The 9,078-nt window shown below is 41.6% G+C and overlaps 1 pseudogene; it reads right to left on the reverse strand.

Annotated features, from left to right (window-relative positions):
- Positions 1-1,520: 1,520 nt before the first annotated feature.
- Positions 1,521-1,756, reverse strand: LOC108490144 (annotated as a pseudogene).
- Between the last annotated feature and the right edge of the window lie 7,322 nt (positions 1,757-9,078).

Consider the following 9,078-nt stretch of genomic DNA (forward strand, 5'->3'; position numbering starts at 1 on the left):
AACTTAAAAGCCCCCACCCCTAGCCAAGGAGCGATTGACAGTTGACAGCTTCTGGCAGAGGGAGAGTCAGTTTTCTTTAAGGGTGTGGCCTTTGGTAGGCTGAACGTACTTCAGTGGACAGCCCCACACCCATGAGTAAATGGGGAACACTGATAGGACATAGTGGGTAATTTTACAAAAAAGAACATGAACTTAGGAAGGAGTTGGGGGAGGACTAGGGGAGAATATGATCAAAATATATTGTATACATGTAAGAAATTCTCAAAGAATTAATGCAAAATTATATATTTTTTTTAAAAAGCCAGCATAAAGGACTTTTATTACAATAATAAAACTTGAAACTCATATGTGGTATGGGGGGAAGGGGGAGAAGGGAGACAAAAGCATAATTTCTCTCACCAAATCACCACACAGGACGGCAAGGGTGAGAAGTGATTGAGGGAGGAAAAGTCAGGAAGCAGAGATCAGCAGAAAGCAAATCATCAAAACCCAGGAGATGTGGAAGCTGTGCATCCTTTTTGTAGCGAACACTCAAGGATTTGTCATGATGACTGGGCATCCATTGAGTGGTGGTCTACAAAGAACACCTTCTATTTAAACTTTCTATTAAAGTTCTTAAAATTTAGGAAGTGGTGCTAGAATAGTTACAGGATTACAAAAGTCCTGAAAATCCATGAGAAAAACCATAGGATGAAAAAAAAATTAAGTCAGGTCACAAAAAAGGCTTCAGAGGTCCCTGTTGGCCCAGTGATAGATACCTGTAGTGTCCAACATCACAGTGAAATGGGACCTGCTTTAAAAGGCAGGAAGTTTCAGGGGCGGCAAGGAGAGGATGACAGAGGCAAAGGCCTCTGCCTTCCCATTTCACTTTGGGCAGGGCTTTGTACTTAACAGAAGGACCTTCCTCATACTGGAGAATAACCCAGCCCTCAATAGCATCTCAAATCTACGATGACTTTACAGTACAGCAGCAAGAATGTCTAAATATATAATAGATACAATTTCATCCAAAAAAAAAAACAAAATAAAAATTCTTGCAAACCCAACCCCCAACACCAATTCCTATTCTAAAGTTAACCCATCACTTGTGCTGTGCTGTTAACACTTGATAGTATACTTCACTGGAAACCTAGATCCAAAAGACTGAAACTGAATCTTCACCCCCAAAACAAAATGAGTAAGTTGAGGTTTATGGCATATCATTTAGGTCAACACACATACAAGAAAGGGGAAGAGGACATAGAGGTGTCCAAAGCAAAGCTGAGCTCCGGAACACATTCAGTAGGGCAGATGTCTATACAAAGAGTGGATTGGGACATCAGGAAAAAGCTCCGCATGGATTCACGTGCATGTATCTTGAGGCCCCAGATAACTCGGCAGATCCATGTGCAGGGAGCTAAGGAAGAAAGCCACTCCTGTCATTCCAGTTAGTTTAGAAGCTATATCTTAAGGCCCCAGATCCCTCCTTGGCAGATCCATGTGAAGGGAGCTAAGGAAGAAAGCCACTTCTGTCATTCCAGTTAGTTTAGAAGCTCCACATCAAAGACGAGAGTGGCATGTGGTGGGAAGATGCCATGGTGCCCGGGTAGCCCTGTAGGCATAGTCTGGGGGGATCGTCATCTTGGCTGTCTAACCCACGCTCATCTGGGCCACCCCTTCTTCCCAGCCTCGGATCACCTTCTGCTTGTCTTAGCATAAGCTTAAAAGGCTTGTTTCTGTCCTGGGAGGAACCAAATTTCTTTCTATCCTCAAGCATCCGGGTGTAGTGCACCACGCAGGTCTTTCCGATCTCCACCTGCCCACTTGCACTCCCACGGCTGCAGCGGAGGAGGAGAACGTAGGGCAGGTGGCTTGGTGGGCTACGTGGATCCGGAGCGGAGTTGGTGGTCCAAAATATCATATTTTTTAAAAGCATCCATTTGTGTAGTGCAGAATACAAGGCATGCCATAGAAGGTGGATTGTCTGCCTCGTAAGACCTACAATCCCTCATGAGGAGTGCAAGTTCCCAGACATTATTTGTAAACATGCATGTTCATTCTAAAAAGGAGCTCAGTCTGCAGATTAATGGATGGGAATCAAGAGGTGAAAACTCAAAGGGCATGAGGCTCATGAAGTCAATCAGAAGACTACCTTTGGGGTTCCTAGCCCCAAGGGAAGAGTCAACATGTAGAGGGAGGGACATGGTGAGTATTTGAGATCACCTGTGTGGTGTAGGAAGGGAAACAAAGTGGGGAAAAAATTAAGATGGTGTTTGTCCTTGTTTTTATGCCCAGATCTGAAGCAAAGGTTTGGGGATGTCTAAATATTCATGTCCTCTCGTACCACACTTTTCATAGGAACCCTTCTTCTTCTCTCTTCTTGAATATATCCAGGCTAGCTGTAGCTCTTTTGACATTCAAAGACTGTGGCTTCCAGTGGGGTGTGGGCTTCTGGGCCCCTGAATACCAGTTCTACTTCAGTGCAAGCTCTGACTCCTCCCAGGAAGACTGTGTCCAGGACACTGCCCTGCACTGACTCTCTTTGGTGACCAGGTCTTTCCAACATCCTAATTGGACAAACGCTTCATTCCTGTGCTAGCCAAGACTTGCTCCCATCTATTCATAATAGTGATGATGACAACAGGAAAGGACAGAAGCATCACAAAGCTCTGGCAATCTAGGAAATGAATTGGACCAAATAATTCGTGACAAAGCTCATGATACAAGCAGCAGGTGAGGAGCTGTCATCTCTTGATGATTGCTTCTGCTCTGCTCTTCAGCCCTTGTACATCTAGATGTGCAAAGCTCTCTCCTGTCCTTTCTCATTTGCCTAAAGACATCCAGCCCACTGGCACACTAGCTACATCTCCTTTAGAAGTGTGAAAAAGACCTAAACTCTTTCTTACTACATTCTCCAGTCTTTGCAACATCATAATTGGACGTGAGTTGAAGAGTTCCCTCAGCTCTGCTTCTGATATTAGAAAAGAAGACTGTTGGACTTCTAACTTTGAGATTAGCCAAACAAACTTCTCAGTACCTGTTCTAGTCTGCTTTCTACTGCTGTGATGAAACCCTCTGACCAAAGCCAACTTGGGAAGGAAAGTGTTTATTTGATTTTCATGCTCTAATCACAGTTCATCACTGAGGGAAGCCAGGGCAGGAACCTGGAGGCAGGAACTGAAGCAGAGACCATTGAGGAAGGCTGCTTACTACCAGCTTGCTGCTCTGGCCTATGCTTCACCTGCTTTCTTATGCCACCCAGGATCACCTGCCCAGGGGTGGCACTACCCACAGTGGGCTGGGCCCTTCCATATAATTCAATAATCAAGAAAATGCTTTACAGACATGCCCACAGGATAATTCAACAGAGGCAGTTCCCCAACTGAGGTTCTCTTTTCCCAAGTGTGTCATGTCAACAACTGAAGCTATCTAGCACAATTGACCCCTTATAAACTTGACACACAAACACTCTGTTAAACCATAACCTTTCCATTTCTTGTCCCAAAGTTCTCATTAATATATTAATATCACAATATAAAACATATTACAACTTTAAAAGTTCCACAGTCCTTAAAAATTGCAATATTTTAAATATTTTATTTATTATTTTTATTTTATATGTATGAGTGTGTTGCCTGCATGTAAGTAAGTGCACCCATTTTGTGCAATGCCCATGGAGGATAGAAGAGGCTATTGGATCCCCCAGAGCTGGAGTTACGGACAGTTACTAGCTGCTATGTGGGAGCTGGGATTCAAACCTGGGTCTTCTGTAAGAACACTCAGTGCTCTTAACCGCTGAGCCATCTCTCCAGCCCCTTCTTTTTAAAAAAATATTTTATTATTTTTTTAAAAATTGTAATATTTTAAAAGCTTAATGTCTCCTTAAAATAATCCAAACTCTCTTAACTATGGAATTCTGTAACATTAAAAAAAAAAATTGTCTCTTACTCCAAAGGGGGAAGAACCAGAGTAAAATCAAATAAAAACAAAACAGAAATTTAACAGTATAAATAGCTTAGTGTCTGAGATTCACTCATGATCTTCTGGTCTCCAAAAGGCTTGGGCAGCTCCACTTCCCCAGCTCTGCTGTCCACAGCACACAGCACACAGTAGGCTCCGGCCAGCTCCACTCACCTGCCACTGTCCCTGGTGGTCATCCCACAATCCTGGCATCTCCAAAATAGTGGGGTCTTCACTGCAACTGAGGCTGCACCTCCACCAATGACCTCTCTTGGCCTCTTATGATGCCAAGCCTCAGCATCTCTCCATGGTCTCTTTATGCCTTCAAAACCAGTACCATATGGGAGACGTTTACACATTACTAAGTTTAGCTGCCAGCTTGAGATGCAGCCTTGGCCCCCTCTGGACCCCCTTCTCTGTGCTATCCCTGAGGAAATACTTCCCAGAATGTTTCACCTCAGTGATGTTCGTCTCTGGTTTCTCTCACGAAGGGATTGTGAAATAGTGTTCCTATGGCTTTAAAAATATGCTTAGTAAGTTTAGCCAAATCTTGGACATGTATGCCTAGAGAGTCTTGTCTCATGAGAAAATTTATGCAGGAACGCCTGCTGAGGAGTTATCTCCAGAATGCTGGTACTCCCCTAGTTTCTCAGGAGACACCTTTATCTCTCAAGACATATTATGGTGGTATGTTTATCCTGGTCATTATATTTTGATTAACTGCTATATTCTAGCCTCTTTATTATTATCAACTGTTCTGTAAACATTCAACTGTAGCTCTGATGAGCATGAGTATAAAAATAGAGTTGCCTGTGCTTTTGCACTCGGGCAAGGATAAGAGTAAAGAAATAAAACCACACTAATCCCCTGGTCTTTTTGCAGTTCCGTGTAATCCATTCAGGTCCCATGGCTGTCCCCCCCCCCCGCCGTCCCCGCAGCCACACTCACAGCTGATTTTTCAGCTCCAGCTGATCAGTAGCCAATGTCCCAGTAAAGCACAAAAGGTTTCGCTTCCATGGATTCTTGCGTTTTTTTCTGGGTATGACTGTTTTGCCTGCATGTATGGAAGTGCACCCATGTTTCGCAATGCCTGCAGAAGCCAGAAGAGGGCATTGAATCCCCTGGAATCAGAGTTACAGATAGTTGTTAGCTGCCATGTGGGTGCTGGGAACCAAACCCAGGTCCTCTGGAAGAACAACTGCTCTTAACTGCTAAGCCATCTCTCTAGCCCAATTTCCATAGATTCTTAATTCAAAATATCACATAAACAGCCCTTCTAGAGTCTTTAAGGAACTCTCAAACTTTTCTCGGAAACTCAGAAGCAAAGCCTCCAGTCTCCATTTCTTTTAGAACTATGTTCCAAGTACCCACAGAACAGCTCACTAAGCTCCAAGCACTCAATGGCTTATCCAGCAAGCCTAAAGTTCCAAATGCTTCCACAGTCCCCAAAACACACATGCACGTATGCATGCACACATGCACGCACACAAACACAAACACACAAGATGGCCAGGCCCATCATACCAAGATCCCCACTCTGATGCCAATTTCTCTTCTTTAGTTACTCTTCTTTTGCTGAGATAAAACTCAGGAGGAAAAGGTTTATTTCAGCTTACACATCCTGATCACTCTTCATCTTCAAGGGAAACCAGGGGAGGAACTCAGGGCAGAAACCTGGAGGCAGCAGTTGGAGCAGAGACCATGGAGAAACACTACTTACTGACTTGTTCCTGTAAAGTCAAAAGTAAATTACAAACTTTCTTATTTCAAAATAGAATAATTGGGCACATTTATGACAAACCAAAGTCCATCAGGGTAGCTCAGCGTTGGGCAATTCAAACTCTGGCATATTTTCACAGCAGAATAATGAGGATGAAACAAATGTCAAGGAGAGACCAAGAATGGGTCAAGCTTAATTTCCAAGGAAGTAAGGAAAAATGGGCCATTTCTTTCCTCCCTCTATTTTTAGTATGGTTGAGTCACTATTTTTTTTATAAAGAGTATTTAGGTTAGAGTTCTTAGTTGTAAGGAAGAAAAGCAAATTCAGGCATATCAAGCAGGAAAAAGAATTTACTAAAAGAACTGCAGGAAGCTCTGAGAAATGGTGGGTGAACTAGAAAATCAGGTTCAGGGCTCAACTATCGAAGGAGGTTAGCAAAGGGATTCTCCCTGCAACCACTGCCAGATGGCACTGTTTACCCTGTTGCCAGGAAGTGGACATGGACATGCAAGTATTCTAATCACCCATGCCACTTCTGCTCCAGAAACCCATCTCAGATCCATCAAAAGCCAAATGCGCTGTGACCACCAACACCACACAAAATGGAATCAGGCGGAGTGGCCTGCCCCAAGTATCCACATCTGGTTCAGAGTGTTGGAGGAACCCAGGAAATAAATGCCAAACCCAACCTTCCTATCCATGTACTCTTCATCTTCAGATGCAACCAACTGAAGATAGAAAACATTCAGGAAAAATCTGCACCTTGCTTGAATATGCAATCTTTTTTCCTTATTGTTACTTCCCAAACAATACAGCACAACTATCAACACAGCATTTGCATTGTTTTAGGTATTACAAGTAATCTAGAGGTGATTTAAAGGGCCTTTGTATTGTGAATATTCAATGGGACCAATACAAACACAGCTTATGATTGTATACAATCCTTGCCAGTACATGAAGACAAACTGGAGTTTGTGTAGATAAGCACTGTGTATGTGTTCATGAGCAACAATCATTAAATTACAGGTCTATTTGTGGAATGCTAGCCAAATGATTAAATTATAAACATCGTATATTTACCAAATGGGTGAAAAGGTTAAAGTTTTGAAAATTACGATACTCTGTGTTGCCTGCGGTGTCCTGTACTTTCCTTACAAGGTTACTGAAGTGACATGTTCCCGCCTAATATATTTGCTACTGGTGATGAAGACAGAAATGTGACTTGTAGAGACCTATTTTTTAATTTATGGGGTATTTTGTCGGGTACTGAAATAAAAATGACTTCACATCATTTTAAAAAATGAAGTATACAGGATCATGTGCATAAGTCATATGTAAACACTATGCCATTTTATATAAGAGACGAGCACCTGTGGATTTTATATCACAGGAGTATTTGAACTCATCTCTCCTGGGTTCTAAGGGACAACTGCAAACCACTATTGCAGGGGATAGTATGTCAATTCATCTTTCTGGATTCTATCTATCATTCTATCTATCCCTAAACATAGTGAGAATATTCAAAAGGCGCTGTCATGGACAACTTTGTAGAGTACTACTTAAAGTCATGAAAAGGTAGAATGATAAACTGTCATGGAGAGGTGTCTAGGATATAAGCAAGAAAGTACAACAATAAGTAATATGCTGCCTTTTATGTAGGAAAGTAGTAAAACATTTTATACATGCTAAAATAAATATTACAAGGTTTAAAATGTGTTAAATATGATTTCTTTGTTAGGGTGAAAAGGTAGAGGAGTGAGATAGAAAGAGTTCTATCTGATTTCTGTTGCTGAGTCATTACCTGTAGCAAGTGCTGGATTAAAGTCATTTAAGCTAAGAGTGGGCCCAATCTGTTCTGAGGTGTTCTGATTTGTCTCAGAACTGTTCTCTCGGAACTGTATGTATTCTTTTGTTTCACTCCTCTTCTCGTCTCTTCTCTTCTCTTCTCTTCTCTTCCCTATTCTATTCATTCCATTCCATCCCATTCCATTCCACTCTATTCTATTCTCCCTCACAAAGGGCTCTTCTTATTTTTATTAAACAGCATATCAAGCATGGTATGTGAAAGACATGAGAAATCTTTGATAACAATTTTTGCAAAAGAAGTTGTGTTTCTGACCCTACTGACTCAGAACAGAATACAAAACCACAAACAGATGTCATAAACCCATGTTTTCACATTGCTTACAACATTTGTGGGGGACACGTTGTTTTTAACGTCATTGTTGCCAAATCCCGCTCTCACGTAAGTTGTTCTGAGTTGGGCATAACTGAGTCACAAACAGGGAGCATGATGCAAGATTAAAGCTATATGATTGTCTTAGCTTGTAAGAGTTAATTACATTGGGATTCCAAATCGTTGTAGGACTCATTACACTGTTTTTCACAGAGATCAGTTAATTCTGAACAAGCTTGAATACACAGTATATAAACATCATTCTAAATGTCCTCAAAATATATGACCTTCAGTGTTATACAAAAGTCCACTTTGCAAAGACTTGTTACAAAGAGTCGTTCTCAGAAACATCATTCCCACAATTACCTACTAAATAATACAATTTAATTAAATTCTCAGTTGCTAAAATGAAGGTCAAACAAAACAAATGAACCTGATTGTAATAATAAATTATTAGGGAAACTCTAGAGGAATTTCAAGTAACTTTAAAATTTAAATCTTTACTATGTATGACTAATGGGATGAATTCTAAGGACAACAAAATCTTTTTATATATTTTATTTATTATTTCTATTTTATGTGTATGAGTGTATTGCCTGCATGTATGTGAGTGCACCCGTGCTGTGCATTGCTAAGGAGGTCAGAAAGAGGGCTTCGGAGTGCCCTGGAACTGGAGTTAGGAATAGTTCGTAGCTGCCATGTGGGTGCTGGGAATTGAATCCGGGTCCTCTGCAAGAGCAGTCAGTGCTCTTAACTGCTGAGCCATCTCCTCAGCCCCAGGACAACAAAATCTTAAACTCTTTTCAACTTCATAGTCATTTGTGTATTCCTCCCCCCCCCCGCCGTGTGTGTGTGTGTGTGTGTGTGTGTGTATGTGTGTGTGAATACAGGTATAGGTGGGCCACTGCATGCCCATATAGGTCAGAAGACAACCATAGACATCAGTCCTCACCTTGCACCTTGTTTGAGGCAGGGTCTCTCTTGTTCACTGCTGTGTATACCAGGCTAGCTAATCCTCAAGCTTTTAGAGAACCTTCTGTCTCTGTTTCCTGTCTCCCTGGAGGAGCACTGGAATTACAGACGTGTATGTTACTGTGTCACTTTATATAAATTTTGAGGAGCCAAACTCAGGCCATCAGTCCCTCACAGCAAGCCCTTTACCCACTGAACAATCTCCTTAGCCTACAATGAGTTTTTAAAAATGAATTTTTTACTTTATATACAAAAATATAAAGAGTATGTG

This window comes from Nannospalax galili, unplaced genomic scaffold, assembly GCF_000622305.1.
Source record: "Nannospalax galili isolate Female #2095 unplaced genomic scaffold, S.galili_v1.0 scaffold186, whole genome shotgun sequence".
Classification (NCBI taxonomy): Eukaryota; Metazoa; Chordata; class Mammalia; order Rodentia; family Spalacidae; genus Nannospalax; species Nannospalax galili.